Here is a 13,522-nt window from a genome sequence, read left to right on the forward strand (position 1 = left end):
TTTTTAGTTTGTTCAGTTCATTCATACTATAAATAAGTATTGAATAACTAACTACCTCATGCCTTTTTTCTTAAGGGCTGGGTGTACAAGTCATAATACTTTCCATCCGAGAGCTTCCACTCAAAGTCAAAGATGACGTAGTGTAGCAGGTACTCTAATAGGGATACGGGAGCACTGATCTGGGACTGGCGAGTAAAAGAAGGCTTCCCTGAGGAGGTGATGCCAAAGTTGAATCATGAATGACGACTACAGTTGTCAGCCAAAACCAGGAAGGTGGAGTGGGTGGGAAAGGCCTTTTCAGGCAGAAGAAAAATATGTGTATAGATCTAAGGCAAGAGAGGATGTGGAGTATTCCGGTGAACTCAGAGGGGTTCAGTAGGGCGGGACTGGAATATGCAATGCTGAGAGGTCACTAGAGATGAGGTTTAGGGATCTGGATCATAAGAACCCATATGTTATGTCAAACTCGTCACTTTGTCACGAGGGCACCGTGAAATACCACCGAGGGGGCACAGTGTGTGCCACCAGGGCTGCACATCACACACGTCCCTGCGGGCTGTGGGGCAGCTGATTGGTCCTCCTCCTTCTAAGAGATGATCTGAACTAATCGCAAAACATCCAGCACTTCTGAAAGCTTGAGTGACATCCATACGTTAGATCTCTCTGACTCTCAGTTATTGTAAGATTATCCTGAGACCAGCTACACATCCAGCTACACTGGACGTCTGATGGTCCAGTGTCTCATATTTGCTTCCCTCCTTCACCTGTTTGCTCTACCCCCTGGGCCTCTTTAGTCTCTAATTTATAAACTCTCTCATACATCACTTTCTTGCATGAACTGAATTTCGTTTAATGGAGTTTGTTTCTTCTCTCTCACATCATGTGTCTCATGGAAGGATCCTCCCTGCTGCCAATAACCACTTTCAAATCATTTGGACTCTTCGCTCCTCCAGCCCCTGGCATCGTCAGCGCTCGAACCATCCGCTTGTACCACTCTCCGCTCGCTAACAAACATCGTCCCCAGCTCTCCAGTCCACCCCTAATTTCAACTCTACTCAAATCTTTTCCGACTTTATCATCCCGTATCCTGGCCTCCTAGCTCCTTGGATTCCTCCCCTTTATCCACCTCGGTCACCCACTGGCGTGGTTACACCTGCACTCTTATCATCACCGATCATTCCACTATGTCCAGTATCTCAGTTTCAACAACCTTGCACTCAGACCACCGCCTACCCACTCCCTTTATGTAGGAGCAATATTTCCAGCCCATCAGCCCTCCCAGTACATTGACCCATATGGCCTCACCACCTGTCACCACTGTCCTGCTTCACTGCCCATAGAGGTCCTCATTATAAACACTCCCTTGCACATGCCCTCAATTCTCTTGTCCCTCTTTCCCTCAAAAACACACAGCTGGTCTTTTGGTCAGAAGGCCCTTCGTTGCAAGTGTCAGGAACACAACTCATTTGAATAAAAAGGGAAGTTTGTTTCTCACAACCTGGAAATCTGAGAGTCCAGAACAGCTGGATCCGGAGGTTCTAGAACAATCAACAGGCTCTGTCTCTGTCGCTATGCTCTCTCTTCCTCTGTTGGAGTGTTATTCCCATGCAGTGAGAATGACTCCCCAATAACACTAGACCTAAACAATCCTTAAAATCCATGGCCTTAGAAAAAGGAGATCTCTTCAGTCACTTATAAGTGACTCTGACCCTATTTGCATTATGTGCCCATCTTTGCAGCAGTCACTATGGACAGTGATTTGTTGCTGTTAAGAGTTCAGTGTTTGAAGTCATATGGGCCTATATTCAAACCTCAATTTTGCTTTTTGCTGGATTTGTGAATTTGAGGAAATAACCTTTTTAAACTTTAGTTTACTCAGTGCTAAAATGAAGATAATTATGAAATGGGTATACCAATAATCTTTCTTGTAGAATTACTGAGGGGATTAACTGAGATAATCTATGTACATAGTATAATTTCTGCACACATTAAATATCCAATGATCCATTAAATCTCATAATCTATTATGAGATGGGACAATGCCCCTTCAATTAACTTCTGTTTTAAGGTTTAATTTTTCCTATTTTTTCACTTCTATACTAACACACAGACTTAAGAATCATTGTGTAAAGTTTTCAAAGAAGCTTTCTTGGCATTCTTTGTAAGGTTTATTAAACCTGTGGGTAAATTGGATGGAAACTTGAGTTCCCCCCAAACATGGTGTGTTTCTTACTTTTATATCCCTCAGTAAAATTAGAAGAGCCTTTACATTCCTTAACATATATATTTATTGGTATAAAATAATGTTGATTGTCTTTGAAAATGGAACCAAATTTTAAAATCTTATTTTTAACTGATTATTGCTGATAAAAAGTTGCTGCTTTTTGAGTATGAATTTTGTCATCTGCCACCTTCCTAAATTTTCTTAGTTCTAGGAGTTTTCCATTGTACTGATTGGCTTATCAGGTAGACTGTCTTGTGCATAGATAACTTACACTCTTTCATTTTATAACATAAAAGTTTTATTTTGTCTTCTCTTATTTATTTGAAAAAGCTACAAGCACCTTTTGATAGACTGTACATTAGTGCAGGAATTATGTTACCTTTTAAACTATGTTTCTGACTTCTAGCACAGGGCAAGAATATAAAAATTTACCTTTTTTTTTTTTTTTTTTTGCTTTTGGCACCTGGGGAAAAGAATATATAATTGTATTATTCAAATTATTGATGTAATAAATTATTCTCATCAATACTCAAAAGATAAACTATTTTTAAATTTCCAGAATAATACATACTTAGTTGGGTATTTGGTTCATGCTTTACAAAGCTGGTTTTAATTTGATAATATTCTATTTAGGAGTTTTCATTTGTATTCAATCCTCAGATTGGTCTGTGGAATTTTGATTTTGTTTCTTTTGCCATATTTAGTATTCAGGTAATTTTTGCTACACACAATGATTAGGTAAGCAATATTTAGACAAAATTTTTAATTGCCCCTTGCGTGTTTTATCCATTACAATTTTTATTTCCTCCTAATTAAGTCTGGTATACTTATCTAAAACTGTTCAATTTATGAACATATAATTTTATTATTCCACAACTTTAAATAGAATTTCTCTCATTTTGAAAAATGTTCATTTATGTATGGAACACCTTTTATTTATGTTTGTTAAATTAGTTTTGACAGAGCTGTTGTATTATATTGTTCTTTCTTATTTATTAATTCTGTTTTCCTGTTTTTTCTAATATATTAATTTATGCACTTATTTTAAAAAATCTTTATACTCTTTATTTTGTTTTCTTTCTATACTTTCTTCAATGATTAGTTCAGTCAATTTTTTCTTGTATAAAATTTTATCAGGTTAGAAATTTTAAATCTTGTGTAAAATTTTATCAGGTTAGAAATTTGGCTGCATCCCTTAATTTTTATATAGTCTAAATTTTGGCTTTTTTTCCCCCTAAACTAAAAGTTTGTAGATCACATTTTAAATTGTATACAGATTTTGGTTAACCATGTAAAAACATATGTTGATTTTTAGGTGAAATAGAAAACTGAGTTATAGTGACAAAAACTGTGAATGGGCTTAACTAATACACTATTAGGTGTGTATATGCATGTATACGTGGAGAGTTTGGTAAATTTGTGTATGGTGTATCTGTGGGTTTATTTTTACCTTTCCTAACTCATTGTTTAGTCTAAATCCTGGGGAGGGGGTGGGGATACAGCAATCAGATGGTGTGAATGAGAAATCAAGTCTGTAGAGCCAAGCAACTATTTTATTTTAACTCTCCACTCCCCTCAACATTTCGTTCATATAACAGATTGACTCCCAAAAGAAATTAATCCATATTGGGTTTTATCATACATGTTTCAAAAGCTACTGCTAACAAAAGGGGATCCAAGAGTAACTTTATCTGCTGATACTCAGATACATTTTGTTTCAAAACCATACACTGAAGCATTGCTGATAGATCCTTAGGAAAACATATTCACATGTAACTTCCAATCACACTGAACCATATTTGAAAGATTTTTCAAGGTTAGCTCTGGCATAAGCTAACATTATACCATTTAATCCAGGAATTATTTTAGCATTTGATTAATGACATATGTTTGATACATAATATAATTTTGTGAACACTAAATCAAATTTTAACTTTATTAGGTTGATTTAATGGTTTTGGAGAAAGCTTTAAATCTTTTCTGCTAATTTGTTGCTTAGTTTTCTGTTTTACATTTTTAAAAATTCTTACTTATTAATTTTGAACCTGCCTTTTAATGATGATTCCCCTTAATTGGGAAGTAATGTGAAGGCACTACAGCAATTTGGCCAGCTTTCTGTATATGAGCCCCGCTATCCTGATTGAAAAATATATCAACTCTTTCTTTTTCTCATTCATTCCATGAACCCTTACTTTTTAAAAAAATTTATATTGGGGTATGGTTGATTAACAATGTTGTGTTAGTTTAGGTGTACAGCAAAGTGATTCAGTTATACATGTACACGTTTCCATTCTTTTTCAAATTTTTTTCCCATTTAGGTTGTTACATAATATTGAGCAGAATTTCCCTGTGCTATACAGTAGGTTCTTGTTAGTTATCCATTTTAAATATGGCAGTGTGTACATGTCAATCCCAAACTCCCTAACTATCCCTCCCCTCCACCCTTCCCCTCTGGCAACCATAAGTTCCATGAACCTTTATTGAATACACCTAAGCGCTAGGTACTGCAGTCAACATTGGACAAATCAGTGGTGAGCAAAAGCAGAGTCCCTGCTTTCAGGAGATGTACAGTCCAGTATGGGAAACATAAATTGTTAAATGTGAAAGTGCAATTGATGTACATACACTGTGCAGTACATGCTGATATGTGAACACACAATAAATGGGTTGGAGGCCGGGGTGACTGCAAAGAGAGTGGATCTTCTGCTGAGACGAAAAGTTGAGCAGGGATTCGCTAGGCAAAGTGGAGAGGAGATCCTTTTTGGCAGGGGGAGGAGCATATGCAGAGACCCTGTGAGCAGGGGAAACAAGGTCTACAGAAAGAACTGAGGAAAGGTCTGAGTGGCCTTTGAGGTCTGAATGGCCTGGATATTGAGAGCCAGTAGAAGGGGCGTTAAAAAGAGGCCTGAGAGGGAGAGGGTGTCTGCATTGTGGAGGGTCTTATGTTGTATGAGAAGATGTGTCCTCTACTCTCCATGCAATGTGAAGGCCAAAGAAGTGCTTAAAAGGGGTGACATGATCTGACTTAAATTTATCACTTCATTTAACAAGTACTTATCAAGTGCCTGCTGTTCATCAGGCATTGCTATGGGCACAAGAAATACAGCAGGGACTAAAACAGACAAAAAAACCCTGACCTCATACTGCTGGTAATGCAATGCAGTGTGTAATAGGTCAGAGAAATCCTCATAGAGGAAGTGACGTGTAAGCAAGAATCTGAAGAAAACGAGGAGATCCAGGGAGGGAATGAATGATACCGAAGACCGGTGAATACACGTCAGCCAGAAGAAACAGTTCCAGCTGTTCTGACTCTGGACTCTGCAGCTCAGAGGGCATTGATGAGCTCTCACAAATATGTATGTGTGTGCATGCACGCATGTAATGTGCAGTAAGTTAAGAAGCGGGCATGAAGAAAATAGGCTACAGAGATAACGTAGGGTGAGGGGAGAAACAGATGAGGACAAGATTTTATGGCTGGATGGAAAAAGATGAAGCTGCTTTGAAGATGGGAGAAAAAAGCCACAAGTATGTTGTGTGAATTCAAGGAAAAAGAAAGGCAGTGGTTTCATCATTCAATGGTGTTGACAGGTAAGGATAAGAACAACTTATTTTGGGTTAGTGACTGGAGGGTTACTAAATCCTGTTTTGATGGAGTAACAGAAGCCACGTCCATTAGAATGGAGAAACGAGAAGTGGAAAGCGTCAGAATAGCTACATTTTTGAAAACTTTTCAAAGATACGAAAAGGAGAGACTAAAATAGTATCTGAAGGAGATTATAGAATCAAGGAAGTTTTTGTTTGTTTGTTTTTCATGGGAAAGACTGTGTTATGTTTAGAACTTGATGAGATCCAATCAAGATGGAGACGTTGAATATACAAATGAAAGAAGGGAAGTTTAATAATACTGTTTAATGGGTAACTTGAACTTGGCAAATATTATAAACTTTTGTGGAGGCACAACTACAGAGGCAGTATCTCTAATCATCACAATAATCAATTCATTTATTGTTATCACTTTAAATGTATTTTTCCAGTATCAACTAATAATCTCTATTTAACTAATGATGTTGCTTTTTAAGGAAAAAGGGAAAATGCCTTTATCTTTCTCTTAGTTGAGTATTTGACTTCAGTGATTCATGATTCAGTCTCTCTTCACCAAAGATAAACAATCTACATATTACCTGCTGTTACAATGCATGACAGTTTATAAATAGCTAAATTTTAGAAGCTACTATTAAGTCCTTGAGTGGATTTTAATAAACCATTAATCTCTTTCTCACTTCTGTGTTATTTATCAACTTTACGTCAAAGGACAAGGACAAATTATCCAAACATTGTTTAGTACAATCATCATTAATTAATTAACATTTATCCAGTGGGGATTTTAACCTTTTCTCCCCCCAAGGGCTATTCTAATGTCAGAGTAGGATAAAAAATATCTATAGCGACCATTACCTCTGTCCGACTTAACGTTTATCCTAAGTCACTTAGCTCTCTACTAGAAGCAAGGAGGTGAACAGCTGGTTGTGGAAGTCTGTACAGCAGACTGTACAGACTGTACAGTCTGTACAGCAGAAAAGGAACACAACTTCCAGAAAAATCCTTCCTAATTCCTCTCTTATAATTTAAAATATATGACATGATTAATGACCCATCCTTCTTTACTTTCCATTTCTTTTCTTGGAACTCTGTTTATATGCAGTTACTATACTTAGATTAAGGGCAAATAAGTCTTATTACATTTTTACAACTTTCAGAATAGTATCTACTGTTAAAAGTGGATTCTAAAGCACACGCCGTGTGTCATGCAGAGAGTTAATAAATCCTGGACCAATGGTGACATTTCAAACCTAATCAACACTGGCATTCTTTACTTGCACAAACAGCCATGAACAACAGGGGATTTGAGAATGGTCTTCTCACATGTCATATAACTCTCAAATTGACTTTTCTTTTAATAATTTTTTCCTGGCTGATCCGTATGAATCCCCTTTATTAAGAAAAGTAATTTATCCAGGATTCAGTGAAGAACCAGCTAACCCTTTGTTAATCATTCAGGGAAATGTTGCAGGCTTAAGCACTTTTAGAGGTAGATATTGAACCTACTACTTGCTATAAGCAAACTTTGAAATACAGATAAGGCCCTATGAGTCATCTTCATCTGCTGAAAGGATGGTTAAGCTGCATGTGCACAAATTATGATTTTCTACCCACTTGCTAACCAACAAGGAAAAGCTCCAGATAGAGTAGAACCTGAGTAAATAAGACTTGTTTGTTTCAGTAGAAAATAATTTACCATCACTGTCTAGTTAGTTTTGGACGAGATAAATTTAAATTTGGGATTTATTTTGTAAGATATTGTCTTCTCTACTGTAAAGCCTCCTGCCAGAAACAGTGATTTTAAGGGTTGGTGGCCTCTGATAAATTACCTGAAATACTGTCAATTTGAGCTGAATATTGATTTCTTTATTCCTCTTTTAAGAACATTTTTATTTGTTTATTACTTTTTCAAAAAAATTTGGAATAGATCTCATTTGCCTGTTTTCTTCTCTCTTTTCATGGTATTAGGGATTTGGCTTGCTTCTACGAATAAGCTGGAACATCTTCAGAAATTGTTTGATTGAAAACACCACCAGTGGGGTTTCATTAAATTTTAATTACTGTGACTAGTGAAACATATACACCTATCTTACTGAGATTATTCTACTGTAGTTAGTGTTATAATAATAGCTCTGTTTAAGATCAATAACTTGAATATTTTCTAAGGTTTTTTTTTTGTTTTTTGTGTTTTTTTTTGCGGTACGCGGGCCTCTCACTGTTGTGGCCTCTCCCGTTGTGGAGCACAGGCTCCAGACGCGCAGGCTCACGGGCCTAGCCGCGCCGCGGCATGTGGGATCTTCCCGGACCGGGGCACAAACCCGTGTCCCCTGCATCGTTAGGAAGACTCTCAACCACTGCGCCACCAGGGAAGCCCTCTAAGGTTTTTTACCAGTTAATTTTCTTTCTTAGGAGGTCATATTCTATCTTACAGCTAACCAAATGAGTTTTATGTCTTAGCATAGATGGTTTACAACTTTCTGTTTATTCTTTACTAAGAATTCTATTAAAACATTAACTCGAGGCAGGATTAAGATGGCAGAATAGGAAGACCCTGAGCTCACCTCTTCCCATGAACACATCAAAACAGCAACTACATATAGAACAACTCTTTCTGAGAACAAACTGAAGACTAGCAGAAAGGCTCATCTACAATTACGTATATAAAGCAAAAGCCACACCCAGATGGGTAGGAGGAGAAGAAAAGTGATCTAGTCAGGACTCACACCCCTGGTAGGAAACCCAGAAGAGGAAGGGGATATCACAACCTTGGAAGTCCCCCGTAAGGAGCAAGTAATTTGAGTCCTACATTGGGCACCCCAGCCCCTGGGAAACACCTGAGGCCAGCTGGTTTTGAAAACCAGCGGGCTTACCACTGCGAGAGCCAGGGGCTGTAGGAAACTCAGACTCTGCTCTTAAAGGACACAGACTTTGCTCTGCACAATCTTACTCCCAATCCCAACACAGAGGCAGCAGAATGAAAAGTGCCTTATGTTCTAGCTGGCCTGCCAAAACCACACCAGAACATCCCTCAGCCCAAACTGGGCTTAGCGTCAATCCTTCCACCACTGCCAAGGCAGCAGCTCTGGTGAACCCCAGGAAAAGCCTAGGCTCCCATGGCTCCAGCTTCACTCCCTGCCAAGGCAGAAGCTGCCAGTGTGCCCTGGGAGAAACACCAACCTCTGTCAGGCTCCAGCTCTATCCCCACTTCACCAGTTTCAGCCCACCCCTGCCAAGGCAATGCCCTGGTGCTTCCCAGAAGAAACCTGGCCCACAATCACTTCAGATCCAGCTCTCCCACCAAAGCCAATGGACACATGTAGTCTGTATAGGGATGCTCCTACACAAGGACAGCCTTTGAAGAATGGGATAGGTGATTGTTTTGCCTAATTTCATAGGGACAGAAAGAGTTAAATAAAATAAGACAGACGGATATGTTCCCAACAGAAGAACAAGATAAAACCCTAGAAAAAATCCTAATGAAATGGAGATTACTAGTTTACCTAATGAAGAGTTCAAAGCAATGGTCATAAAAATGTTCACCGAACCAGGGGAAAGAATAGAGGAACACAGTGGGAACTTCAACAAAGAATTAGAAAATATAAAAAAGAATCAATTAGAGCAGAAGAATGTAGTCACTGAAATGAAAAATACACAGCAGATTAGGTGATACACAAGAATGGATCAGCAATCTAGAAGAGAGAATAGTGGAAATCGCCCAATCAGAACAAGTAAAAAGAAAAAAATAATAATGAAGATAGTTTAAGGGGACTTTGGGACAACATCAAACACTAACATTCACATTATAGGGTTTCCAAAAAGAGGAGAGAAAAAGTAGAAGAAAATGTATTTGATGAAATCATGGCTGAAAAATTTCCTAAGCAAAAGAAGGGAAGAGATATCCAGGTCCAGGAAAGACAGCGAGTCCCAAACAACCGTAACTCAAAGAAATCCATACCAAGGTATATTATAATAAAAATGGCAAAAGTTAAAGATCAAGAGAGAATTCTAAAGGCAGCAAGAGAAAGACAAAGTGTCACAAGCAAGGGGACTCCCCACCATGAGGCTATAAGCTGATCTTTCAGTAGAAAATTTGCAGACCAGAAGGTAGTGGCATGATACATTTAAGGTGCTAAAAGGGAAACAAAACAAAACAAAACAAAAAAACAACAAAGAAAACTACAACCAAGGATATTCTACCCAGCAAGATTATGATTCAGAATTGAAGGAGAGATAAAGATACTCTCAGACATGCAAAAACTAAGAGTTCATTGCAACTAAACCAGCCTCACAAGAAATGTTAAAAGGTCTTATTTAAGAAGAAAAAAATAGTAATAAAGAACATAAGAAGAAATAAGAAAATATATGAAAGGAAAAATATCATTGGTAAAGGCAAATACATAGTAAACACAGTGGATCAACCACTTTAAAAGCTAGTATGAAGGTTAAAAGACAAGAGTTGTAAAGTCAGCTATAACTACAAAAAGATGTAAAATATGATTTCAAACAACAAAACATGGGGGGAGGTAAAAAATGTGTTTGAACTTAAATGACTGTTAGTTTAAAACAAATATATGTATGAACCTCATGGTAAACACAGACCAAAAACGTACAGTAGATACAAAAAAAAAAAAAGAAAGGAACTCAAACATTACACTAAAGAAAACCATAAAACCACAAGGGAAGAAACTAAAAGAAGAAGAAAGGAGCAAAGAAGAACTTCGAAAACAAGAAACAAAATGACATATAGGTACATATCTATCAATAATCACTTTAGATGTAAATAGACTAAATGCTTCAATGAAAAGACATACGGTGGCTGACTGGATACAAAAATCAAGACCCATCTATATGCTGCATACAAAAAGCTCACTTTAGAGCTAAAGACACACACAGATTAAAAGAGAGAGGATGGAATAGATATTCCATGCAAATGGAAAGGAAAATAAAGCTGGGGTAGCAATACTCATGTCAGACAAAATAGACTTTAAAGCAAAGTCTATAACAAAAGACAAAGAAGGGCATTATATAATGATAAAGGGGTCAATTCAAGAAGAGGATGTAATATTCATAGACATATATGCATGCAATATAGGAGCACCTCAATATATAAAGCAAATATTAACAGACATAAAGGAAGAAATTGACAATAATACAGTAATATTAGGGGACTTTAATAATGCACTTACAACAATGGCTTGATCCTCCAGATGGGAAATCAGTAAGGAAACAGAGGCCTTAAATGGCATATTAGACCAGATGAACTTAATAGATATTGACACATTATTCCATCCAAAAACAGCAGAATACACATTCTTTTCAAGTACACAAGTACACAAACATTCTCCATAATAGATAACTTCCTGGGTCACAAAACAAGTCTTAATACATTTAAGAAGACTGAAATTATATCAAGCATTTCCCCAACCACAGTGGTATGAAATTAGAAATCAGTTACAGGACAAAAACTGGAAAAAAACAAACGTGGAGACTAACAACATGCTAGTAAAAAATAAATCAGTCAATGAAGAAATCAAAAGAGAAATCAAGAAATACCTTGAGAGGAATGAAAACAGAAACAAAACTTTCCAAAGTCTATGGAATGTAGAAAAAGCAGTTTTAGGAGGAAAATTTATAACAATACTGGCCTACTCCAAGATACAAGAAACATCTCAAATAAACAACCTAACACTCCACCTAAAGGAATTAGAAAAAAGAAAGCTCATAGGTATCAGAAGAAAGGAAATAATAAATTGCAGAGCAGAAATAAATGAAATAGCAAAAAACAATTGAAATGATCAACAAAATTATTATTATTTTTTAAAGATAAACATAATTGGCAAAACTTATCCAGAATCATGAGGGAAACAGAGAGAGGGCCCAAATAAATTCAATTAGAAATGGAAGAGGATAAGTTACAACCAATACCACTAATATATAAAGAAGATTAAGAGATTACTATGAACAATTAAATACTAACAAATTGAGCAACCTGGAGGAAATGGATAAATTTCAAGAAACATATGATCTCCCACGACTGAATCAGGAATAAATAGAAAACAGGAGTAGAACAATTACCAATAATGAAATTGAATTATTAGTAATAAAAGTTCCCAACTAACAACATTCCAGGAGCATATGACTCCACAGGTGCATTCTACCAAACATTTAAAGAAGACTTAACACTTATCCTTCTCAAACTATTTCGAAAAATTGAAGAGGAAGGAATGCTTTAGAACTCATTCCACAAGACCAGCTTCACCCTGTTACCAAAACCAGACAAAGACACCACAAAAAAAGAAAATTATAGGCCAGTATCATTGATGAACATAGATGCAAAAATCCTCAACAAAATATTAACAAACAAAATCCAACAATACATTAAAAGGATCATACACTATGATCAAGTGGGATTTATTCCAGGGATGCATGGATGGTTCAACATCTGCAAATCAATTGGTGTGATACATCACATTAACAAACTGAAGAATAGAAATCATATGATCACCTCAATAGATGTAGGAAAAGCTTTTGACAAAATTCAGCACCCATTTATGATGAAAACTCTCAACAAAGTGGATGTAGATGTAATGTACCTAAACATAATAAAGGTCACATATGACAAACCAAAAGCCATCATCATATTCAATTGTAAAAAGCTGGAAGCATTTCTTCTCAGATCAGGAACAAGACAAGGATACCTACTCTCACCACATTGATTCAACATAGTATTGGAAGTCCTAGCCACAGAAATAGACAAGAAAAAGAAATGAAAGGCATCCAAATTGGTATGGAAGAAATAAAACTGTCACTCTTTGCATATGATATGGCACTATATATAGAAAACCTAAAAACTTTACCAGAAGACTATCAAAGTAAATGAATTCAACAAAGTTGCAGGACAGAAAATTAATATGCAGAAATCTGCATTTCCATATACTAATAGTGAACTATCAGAGAGAGAAATCAAGAAAAGAATCCCATTTATAATTACATTAAAAAAGATAAAATACCTAGGAATAAATTTCACCAAGGAGGTGAAGACCTATACTCAAAATTGTGAGACATTGATGAACCAAATTGAAGACAACACAAATAAATGTCTTATAATCTGCATTTCCCTGTTCGTTTATGAGAGTGAGCTTCTTTTCATATGTTTACTAGTCATTCTTTTTTCCTTTTTTGTTTATGTATTTTGCTCACGTTTTCCATTTTATGATTCCTTTTACTTGATTTTTGAGAATCCATTATATTATGTCTTCTGAATATATATTCATTCATTATATATGTTTCGAGGATTTAAAGTTTATAGTTTTTCTTGCCATTTTTTGGTGTCTTCAAAATATAGAAGCTTTATATTTTAAGGCAGTCATAAATGCATTTTTCCAGTTTAATGTTTGTGTTGCTTATTTTATGGCCTACCAAAGGACACAAAAATTCTTATTTATTTTTATGTAAAAGCTTTCAATATCTTCCTGGAAGCCATCTTGAATTCATTTCTATTTATGGAGTGAGATAGGTGATGCAGTTCAATTGTTTGACATATAGATAACCACTTGTTCTGTAGCTGCTGTAACAGATCACAAAGTGGATTAAAATAACACATATTTACCATTTTATAGTTCTGCAAGTGAAAAGTCAGAGGTGAATTTCACTGGGCTAAGATAAGTTGCCACCAGGGTTTCTTTCTGGTGGCTCTAG

The sequence above is a fragment of the Hyperoodon ampullatus genome, assembly GCF_949752795.1.
Source record: "Hyperoodon ampullatus genome assembly, chromosome: 1".
In the NCBI taxonomy this organism is placed as follows: Eukaryota; Metazoa; Chordata; class Mammalia; order Artiodactyla; family Ziphiidae; genus Hyperoodon; species Hyperoodon ampullatus.